At 41.8% G+C, this 8,383-nt stretch overlaps 1 protein-coding gene and 1 pseudogene across 1 annotated transcript in view; both read left to right on the forward strand.

The window, feature by feature from the left end:
* Positions 1–3,456, forward strand: part of Vtcn1 (V-set domain containing T cell activation inhibitor 1) — a 72,386-nt gene extending 68,930 nt beyond the window's left edge. The window contains exon 6 of the mRNA XM_023701781.1: positions 3,382–3,456. The gene's annotated coding sequence lies outside the window, so the exon portion shown is untranslated. The remainder of the gene's footprint in view (positions 1–3,381) is intronic.
* Positions 3,457–3,899: 443 nt separating this feature from the next.
* Positions 3,900–4,188, forward strand: LOC101583584 (annotated as a pseudogene).
* Positions 4,189–8,383: the final 4,195 nt, after the last annotated feature.

The following is an 8,383-nucleotide window of genomic DNA, read 5'->3' on the forward strand; positions in this document are numbered from 1 at the left end:
TATGCAAGAAGGACGAAGGATCTGCACCTAACAGCCAGAGTCTGCTCTAGAAGCTAGGAGATGACGTCCAGGGTGAGGGCAAAGATTGAAGCTTCCCCCCAAAAGCAAAAGCACATTGGCCCCCCGTTCCTTTATGCCATCCAGGTCTCAAGCCACCCTAGGATGGGGACTTGCTGAGCCCACTTAGTTAGGCTTCTCTTACTCAGACTGGCACCATTCCTCAACTGTCACACTGTGTAACATGAGAAGATGCTACTTATATAAACAAGCAGGGGTCTCAAGTCTGCTGAGGCAAATACCATCTCTAGGGAAGGAAAGTGGATGCCTGTTATACATCAAACATTACAGTGTACATTTCTCTCATTCTCAACCCTTATCCTATAAAGTGAGTACCACTCATCCCTACTACCATCACCATCACCATTTTATAGAGGAGAAATCCTGCTGGGTTAAGTAACAGGATTGCGCCATTGACAGGTTAACCAGAATTCAAACCCAAATCGATCATCACAATTCACACTATTTTTAAAAAGTACAGCCATGTCAAACAGTTCTATATAAGACTGAAAACATTATATACCTACAAGTTATCATGTCCATTATTTGTACTAAAGTAGGAGCATATCTTGGGAGCTTCCAGTTTCATTGTTCATGAAGATGGGCAGCAGTCTGTAAGGACAATGGCTCTGACCCCTACTGGAGGCTGTGATGCGTCCTCACGAATGCTCAAGCCTTCTGTGACTCACAAGAGCTGGCAGTAACATTGCAAGCTTCATCCAAACTCATTCTAGGAACATACCTTGCACTTCTCTAATGTAGTGAGCCAGGAGGACATTCAATAAGGGGTAAAGATAATTTGAGGAAAGAGATCATGTGTTGGGCAAATGCCTGGCTGCATTACATTCCTTTTCTCACTTCATCCATCTGTGAGTTAGATTATTCTATGTACCTACTTTTTTTTAAATTTATTTTATTTTATTTATGTGTGTGGCCAGCTCAGCTCACCAGGGGGAGGGCTGGCTGGCATGTGGTGCTGGGGGATTGAACCGCAGTCCCTTGTGCTTTGCTAAGCTTGTGCTAAGTAGGTGCTTTACACCACTGAGCCATCTCACCAGCCCATATGTACCTACTTTTGAGATCAGGCTTGACCATCCTCTGAATAGTTTTTTCTGTGGGCAACATATAAATTGCAGCCCCTCACTAAGCAGTAGCTACTTCATTCAATTATTATGACAATTAAATGTGAATTAATATGCAGCAGGTATTACATTATCTGGCTGTACTGTTTGCTAAATCTGTATTATGGCTAGCATATAGATATCCCCCAAAGTATTATGCCACTGTAGGTAGGGCGTTTTAGGGCATGTGGATGTGGAGTGTGTGATGCTGGGCTTGATGCGCAGTTCAGTACTAGGATTTAGGGTGTGAGCACCATCTGCCTAAGGATGAGTAGTCTAGGTAAAGTATAAGAGACAAAAAGAGAGCTGCCATTGTCATCGCTTGTCACTTGCTGCTGCTGCTGCTGCTGCTGCTGCTGCTCTGCTTTGCTGCCTTCGTGGCTCCTGACTGCCATGAACAATTTTTGCTCTGTGATGCCCCTCTGCCAAGCCACCCTGCCTTGGAGCCAGCCAATTATGGACTGAAACCTCTGCCAATTGTGAGCTAAACAAAGCTTTCCTCCTTTAACTTTGGGTACCAGGTATTTTGTCTCAGTAACAAGAAAAGTAACTAAGATAGGCTACCCTAATGAAGCACCATAGGATGGGTGGTTTAAACAACAGAAATTTATCTTTCACAGTTTTAGAGTCGAAGTTTAAGAGCAAGGAATCAGCTAGGCCTCCCTTCGTAGGGTAAACATCTTTCATCTTTCGGTGTCTTCACAGTCATTTTCTTTGTGTGAATACGGCCGGATGTCGCTTCTTTATGGAAACATCCAACATAACTGCATGAGGTCCCAGCCAGATGATACCACTTAGCTCAATTATTTCTTTAAAGGCTCCATTCCAAATATATTCATTCATATTTGGAGATGCGCTAGGAGCTAGGACTTCAGCATATAAAGTTAGGGGAACAATTAGTTCACAACATTCACATATGTAAAGAACTAATAAAATTGGCTATTGCTAGGTACACATGGGCAAGGCAAATGAGTATCAGGAGGTTAGAACAAGAAAGATATAAACCAATTTGGTGTTTTTCCTCCATTTGGCCAAAAATAGCTGTTTAATGTTTGAACAGCAGGGATCCGGCAAAAAGTCTCATACAAACAGCTACCAATTCAAGCCAGGTCAGAGGACGCTTAAAGGCTGGAGCACAATGGCTCAGCAGGTAGACGCTATTAAGCCCACTGAATCGGCTAATGGCCTCCCCGAAGCACAGGTTACTATTTTAAATGTTATAAAAGACCAGAGAATAGGAAAAGATGAAAAATAAAACCAGTGAGGGTCCAGTCTTCAAAGGAGCAGACCCGAGCACAGAAGGGTACTTGGGCTCCGTGTGACTAAAATGAATTGCGGAGTACTAGGCTGTCTTGGGCTAGAAGTAGGGTATGGTCCTTTTTATCCTGGGCTCTCAGGAAACTATTTTTTTCTTTATTTATGTGTTTGTTTCTTATTTCCTTCTTACTAAAACCCTTGACTTTTTATAATCTCTAAAGACTGAAGATTTCCATCTGCCGGTCAGTGTCATACAAAATGATACACTTATATCTAGCATTACATAACTAAAACAAAAGAGAACTTATTGGGGGAATCTTACAAGTTGATCTGAAGAGGCAGGGCAATCCCCAGCTCTTGGCACAGCGCTTCATCCAGGAGTAGCTGCACTGGACACACCAGGCCCACGTGTTCTCACAGAGCATGGTCTCCCTGCCCCTATCACAATACAAAGTGGACCCTCCCCTTAGTAACACTCGATATCATCAGGAAAACACAATAGGCAACTATGATGTCATGGAAGTCCCCCATGGAGGAGATGGCTTTGTTAGAAAAGAAATACCCCAAATCTCAGAAAAGTAGGTCACTAATCTGCCAAGAGCTTCAGGGCCTTTCAGATGTGTATTTTCTCAGTAAAGAAATTATCCAGCTCCTTGCAAGGTGAGGAAAGAAAAGGCTGCAGGACTCTGTTCAAATTTGCATTAGCACCCAAGTTGAGCAATTGCTCCAGCTTCTCAATTAATCTTCCTGCCTCTAGATGATTTTGATTTGTGACCCAACAGCTACTTTCTTGAGAGGTGGTAGGAATATAAGTACTATACTTTAGGAGGAAAAAAGTAAACATCTACTAGGCCTATTTCAAAATGATAACATAGAAAACTAGAAGAACAAGTCTTTTCCAAGTCAGTGTGGCCTGATACTTGGCCTAATCCAATCAATCTTATAGGTTCCAGGCTTGTTCCTGAGAAAAGATGGGAAGAAGATTCTGATGGGATGCAGAAGGACAAAGATAAAACAACTACTCAACTACTGGGCCAATAATCCCAGCGTCTGTTAAGAAAACTATGAGTGATTTTTGCCAGATATGGTGGTTCAGGCCTGTAATCCCAGCACTCTGCCAAGCTGAAATAAGTGGATTTCAAGATCAAGGCAAGCTTTGGTAATTTAGCAAAACTCTATCTCAAACATTTTTTTTTTTAAATTAAAAAGGAATGAAGCTCAGTGCAAAAGCCTGGGTTCAATCCCTAGCACTACAACAAACAAAATCCCAGGTGATTCCCAACTTTCCTGATTTAATGATGTGCAAAAGAACTTAGATATGTGCATTCAATAAAAAATATTAACTTAAATTTCACATAGAAAACACTTAGTTCTAAATCTACCTCTCGACCTCCCTGCACCCGACCGAGCTGACCGACCTCTGAACACCCGGCCTCCAGCAAACCGTGCCGTGTTTGAGCGGACATGGGCAGAGCTATGGTGGCTAGGCTGGGGCTGGGGCTGCTGCTCCTGGCACTTCTCTTACCCACGCAGATTTATCCAAACCAAACCGTTGCCGTGCCACCTTCACGTAACACCTCCCAGAACACATCTGCTATCCCAAATCCAACTGACGCCACCACGAAGGCAGACAGCGGTGCCCTGCAGTCAACAGCCAGCCTTCTTGTGGTCTCAATTTCTCTTCTACATCTGTACTGTTAGAGACTCTGGCCAAGAAACGTCTCTACTTCCCCATCTTGTAAACCCAGCCCAAATGGCAACTACAAGTCCAGTGTGGCGAGGAAGAAATCTAATTTCACACCTTATTTTACTGATGCAGAAAATGCTGAGAATTCCAAATTCGATTCATTTCAGGGACGTGTGATGGGATTGACAGATGATGAATGCCGATATTAAATCTGCTGGATTTTTTTTTTTTTTTTTTTTTGGTACAAGATGAAGAGAGAGAACCTCCAAGACTAACCATGATTTCCTCAATTACGGCTTAAGAAAAATGGATGCTTAAAACTCTACCTTGAAAACAAGAATAGATTTTATCTAGAAATAAAAGATGGGATGTGGAGTGGAGATTCAGTTTTCATTTGGTTTATTAAATCTCTAAGGCCATAAAACAGTTAGATAATATAAAAAGCTTCCATATGCTATTAATATGTACATTAGGCTGATCTACCAGGCGTTCCTGTAACCCCTCCATGTGTCTTTTCAACAGTGCTAATTTAATGCAGATAGCCTCTAGGTAAAGTTTTACATTGTTCAGCTATCACTGTTTTCTTGGCAACTGAACCCTCTTTCTGCCCTCTGTGGCTTTGGATATGACATTACATTTGACTTTTTACATACTAATCGACTAAAAGACTGGAACCCGTCTCGAAATCAAAACATCAAGAGTAAATCTTTCCAAAGTGAAATGGTGGGCACCTGCCCACTTTCAACAGAAACACCAGATTCATTTAGCTAAACTGATTCCAAAGAGTAGCCTCGTATTGATCTCAACTAATTCCAAAATGCTGCTTTTTAAATTTCTGTATATGTTCAATACTTTTTACAATTAAAAATAGTCTGTTTTGAAGATAAAATTACAGATCTTGAAACTAGAAAGGCAAATATGCCCAGGAGCCAAAACTAAATAATTTTGGGACGTGAAGGCTGGAAGCTAACTTGCATTGAAGTTGCAAAAACTTTTATACTTTTTCTGTAAATACTTTTTTTTTCTTAAACTATGGATCATACTAGCCACATTTCGAACATGTTCTGTTATCAGCCAATATTTTAGGTAGTTAGAACTGGTCCTAAGCCTTGATTTTTGCTGTAAGTCTTTTATAACTGCCTCATGACACAGATACCTTTTTTAAAAAAGACATCCTCAATTCTTTGTTCACATGGTCACACACTGATGCTTACAAGTTCCGGTATCTACTAGGACCGCATTAGTCTCGGTATAATCCAGGTCATTTCTTTCCCATCTTCGGAAATCTACTTGGGAACAACGAGATCAATAGGTCTGAAGTTACTGTGTGTGTGAATGAACATGCCCTTTTGCTTCCTATCTGAATGCTGCACATCTGTTTGGACTGTATATTGTGTTTGTGTATTTATGCTGTGATTCATACTAACTCCTCATGTTATGGAATTGATTTGCATTGAACACAAACTATAAATAAAGAAATAAATGGCTGAAAGAGCAAAAATAAATCTACCTCTCTAGCCAGGTATAGTGGCACACAACTGTAATCCCAGCACTGAAGTAGAAGGATCGCTGTGAGTTGAGGCCACCCTGGGCTACGAAGTGAGTTCCAGGCCAGCCTGAACTACATAGTGAACTCTGTCTCAAAAGAAAAAAACAAAAACAATGCACCACTCTAATAATGATTATGATATCTGTACATGCTCTAGTTTTTATCCATTACATACATATGTTACAGAGCTGCAACCGCAGACTTTGTCCTGGATAAATATATAGGGTTATATAGCTAAAGATTTACTAAACTAGAAATGCAACTGACTTGACCTCTTCCTGGTATATTTCACTAGAGATAATTTTACCTAAGGCACTAAGACTGCGCTCCCTGTTGGTGGGAGGTAAAGTTGCACCCTAGGTAATATCTACATAATTGTAAGAAACAATGACGTAGAATTTGGTAAGGAGTTGTATAGATTTAAAATTGGTAGGTCCTAGTCATGGGGAAATGCCTAATGTCTAGGAAGAAAAAGAGACTCTCATACTTTCACAGTATATTCTAGCTTGTGTTGACACTATCACTGGGCTGGGGATATATGTGGCTTAGTGGTAGAGTGCTTGCCTAATATAAAAGCCCCGAGTTCAACTCCCAGTACAAGAATCAAAAACATAACATCATTACTAAAATGGAGTGCTAGCACTAAGTAAATCTTGGAAGCAGCCTATATCTCCATCAACAGATGAATGGATAATAAAAAGTGTGGGGCTTATACACTATGAAATACTACCCTGGCATACAAATGGTAAACCATAAAATGGAAAACAGAGACCATAATGTTAAGTGAAATAAATCAGATGCACAAGTTTAAATATCACGCGGTTTCTCTTAGATGAGAAACACAAAATATAAATAAAGAGCAAAATAAAAGACCTGCAATGGGAAATAGCAAGGTAAATCTTCAGCATATGGAAAGGAATAAAGAGATGGAGGGGGCAGTGAAAGAGAAGGGAGAGATTTGGTTTTTTAAAAAAACTGTGATGTGTTATATTCATGTACCAAGTCCCTATGAAGACCACGATGATTATGTACTACAAATCCATACCCTCAAAATTATATATAAATAATTACATAGAAATCCCAGAGATGGCCGAAGGAAAGGAGGGGAGCAGTTAGAAAGAATTAAGATATGCCATATACATGTGCCAACTCCCCAAGATGAATGTAATCATTACATACTATAAACATGTACCAATAAAAATGGTGTATTATGACTTCAGTTTTAAATGTCCCCCAAAGGGAGGTAGAAAAGAATTCAGATGATGAAGGATGCATCCATGAAGTGGGTGCTGGGACCCCTAACCCCTAACCTTCCACTTCCTGCCTCTGTTTTTGCTTCCTGGGTGCCATGAAGTGAACAGACCTCCTCTGCCACTTGTTCTCACCATTACGTGCTGTGCCAGCAGAGGCCTAAAGTGACAGATGCAGAGGACCACGGCTCTGGTCCTGTGCAGCCTCTGTGTTATGGCGTGGGCATCAAGTGACCCCAGAAGTCTCACATGTTCAGAGCTGAGGCTCCAGGAAAGTGACTGGCTCAGACGCCAGCCTTCTCAGGGATTCGTCCATTGATGGGTGCATAGGTGAACATGCTGGCAGCTGGTGGGTCCTGGTTGGAGGTGGGCTGCAGGACGCATGGCCTGGAAGGGGAGCTCTGAGCCCTAGCCGCTCCCTTATCCCTGTTTTCTGGAGTAGCTTTCCTGGGCCATGCTTTTCTACCTTGGAGTTGGCCAACCACAAACTGAATTCCCAAACACTGTGCTAAATCAAACCTCTCCTCCTCCTTTAAGCTGTAGATAGCAGGTATTTTGTCCTAAGGACAGGAAACCTGGCTAATACCTTCCGAGACTGTGAACCAAAATACATCTTTCCTCCTTGATTACTCCAGGTATTTTTGTCACAGAGATAGAAAGCTGATGAACATGTGGAGCTCATAACCCCTACTTCACAGGACTTTTGGGAAGGATAAAAGAAGAGCAATTGCTTTGGAAACTATAAAAAGAAATAAAAATATAGGGGAAAACTATGATTATTGTTTATAAGGCTGTATCTCTCACTAAACCCCAAAATCTTAAAAAACAATCCTTAGCATTGTAGGCTCCCGGCTCCACCTTATGTTCCCTCTCTCCATACGACCACCCATTCCAGAAAAGTTACGGGCGAAGCAGGTCTTTGCTAGACCTTTTTTTTTTTGTATTTTAGGGAAGGGTCTACAGGGTGTTCAGGTCTCATTACTGGATTGGACTCGTTACGATCCTCCTGTTTACAGCCTCCCAAGAGCTGGGATTACAGGCACATATGACCACGGCCAGTCTCAACTGCCGTCTCAGTGTGCCCTGGGGGTGGGTCCAGCACGGCAGGCCCGGGGATTGAACCCCTGGCCCCTGTACCTGCTTGCAGGCACTATAATCCACTGAGCTATTTGGCCAGCCCTAGGGCTTTGCTAGAGCTGAGAGAAAAATTTTCCCAGGGGTTGTCAGAAGTCAATTTCTTGTCTACGGCCATACCACCCTGAACGCACCTGATCTCGTCTGATCTCAGAAGCTAAGTAGGGTCAGGCCTGGTTAGTACTTGGGTGGGGGGAAGTCAATTTCTTTCTTTTCCTTTTTTTTTTTTTTTTAACTAGGGATTGAACTCACAGGGAAGCGCTTATTCTACTGAGTCATCTCCCTGGCCCCAATTTCTTTCATGAAGACTTTTACAAAGTTAATAATG

The sequence above is a fragment of the Octodon degus genome, unplaced genomic scaffold (genome assembly GCF_000260255.1).
Source record: "Octodon degus isolate 3935 unplaced genomic scaffold, OctDeg1.0 scaffold00140, whole genome shotgun sequence".
NCBI lineage: Eukaryota > Metazoa > Chordata > Mammalia > Rodentia > Octodontidae > Octodon > Octodon degus.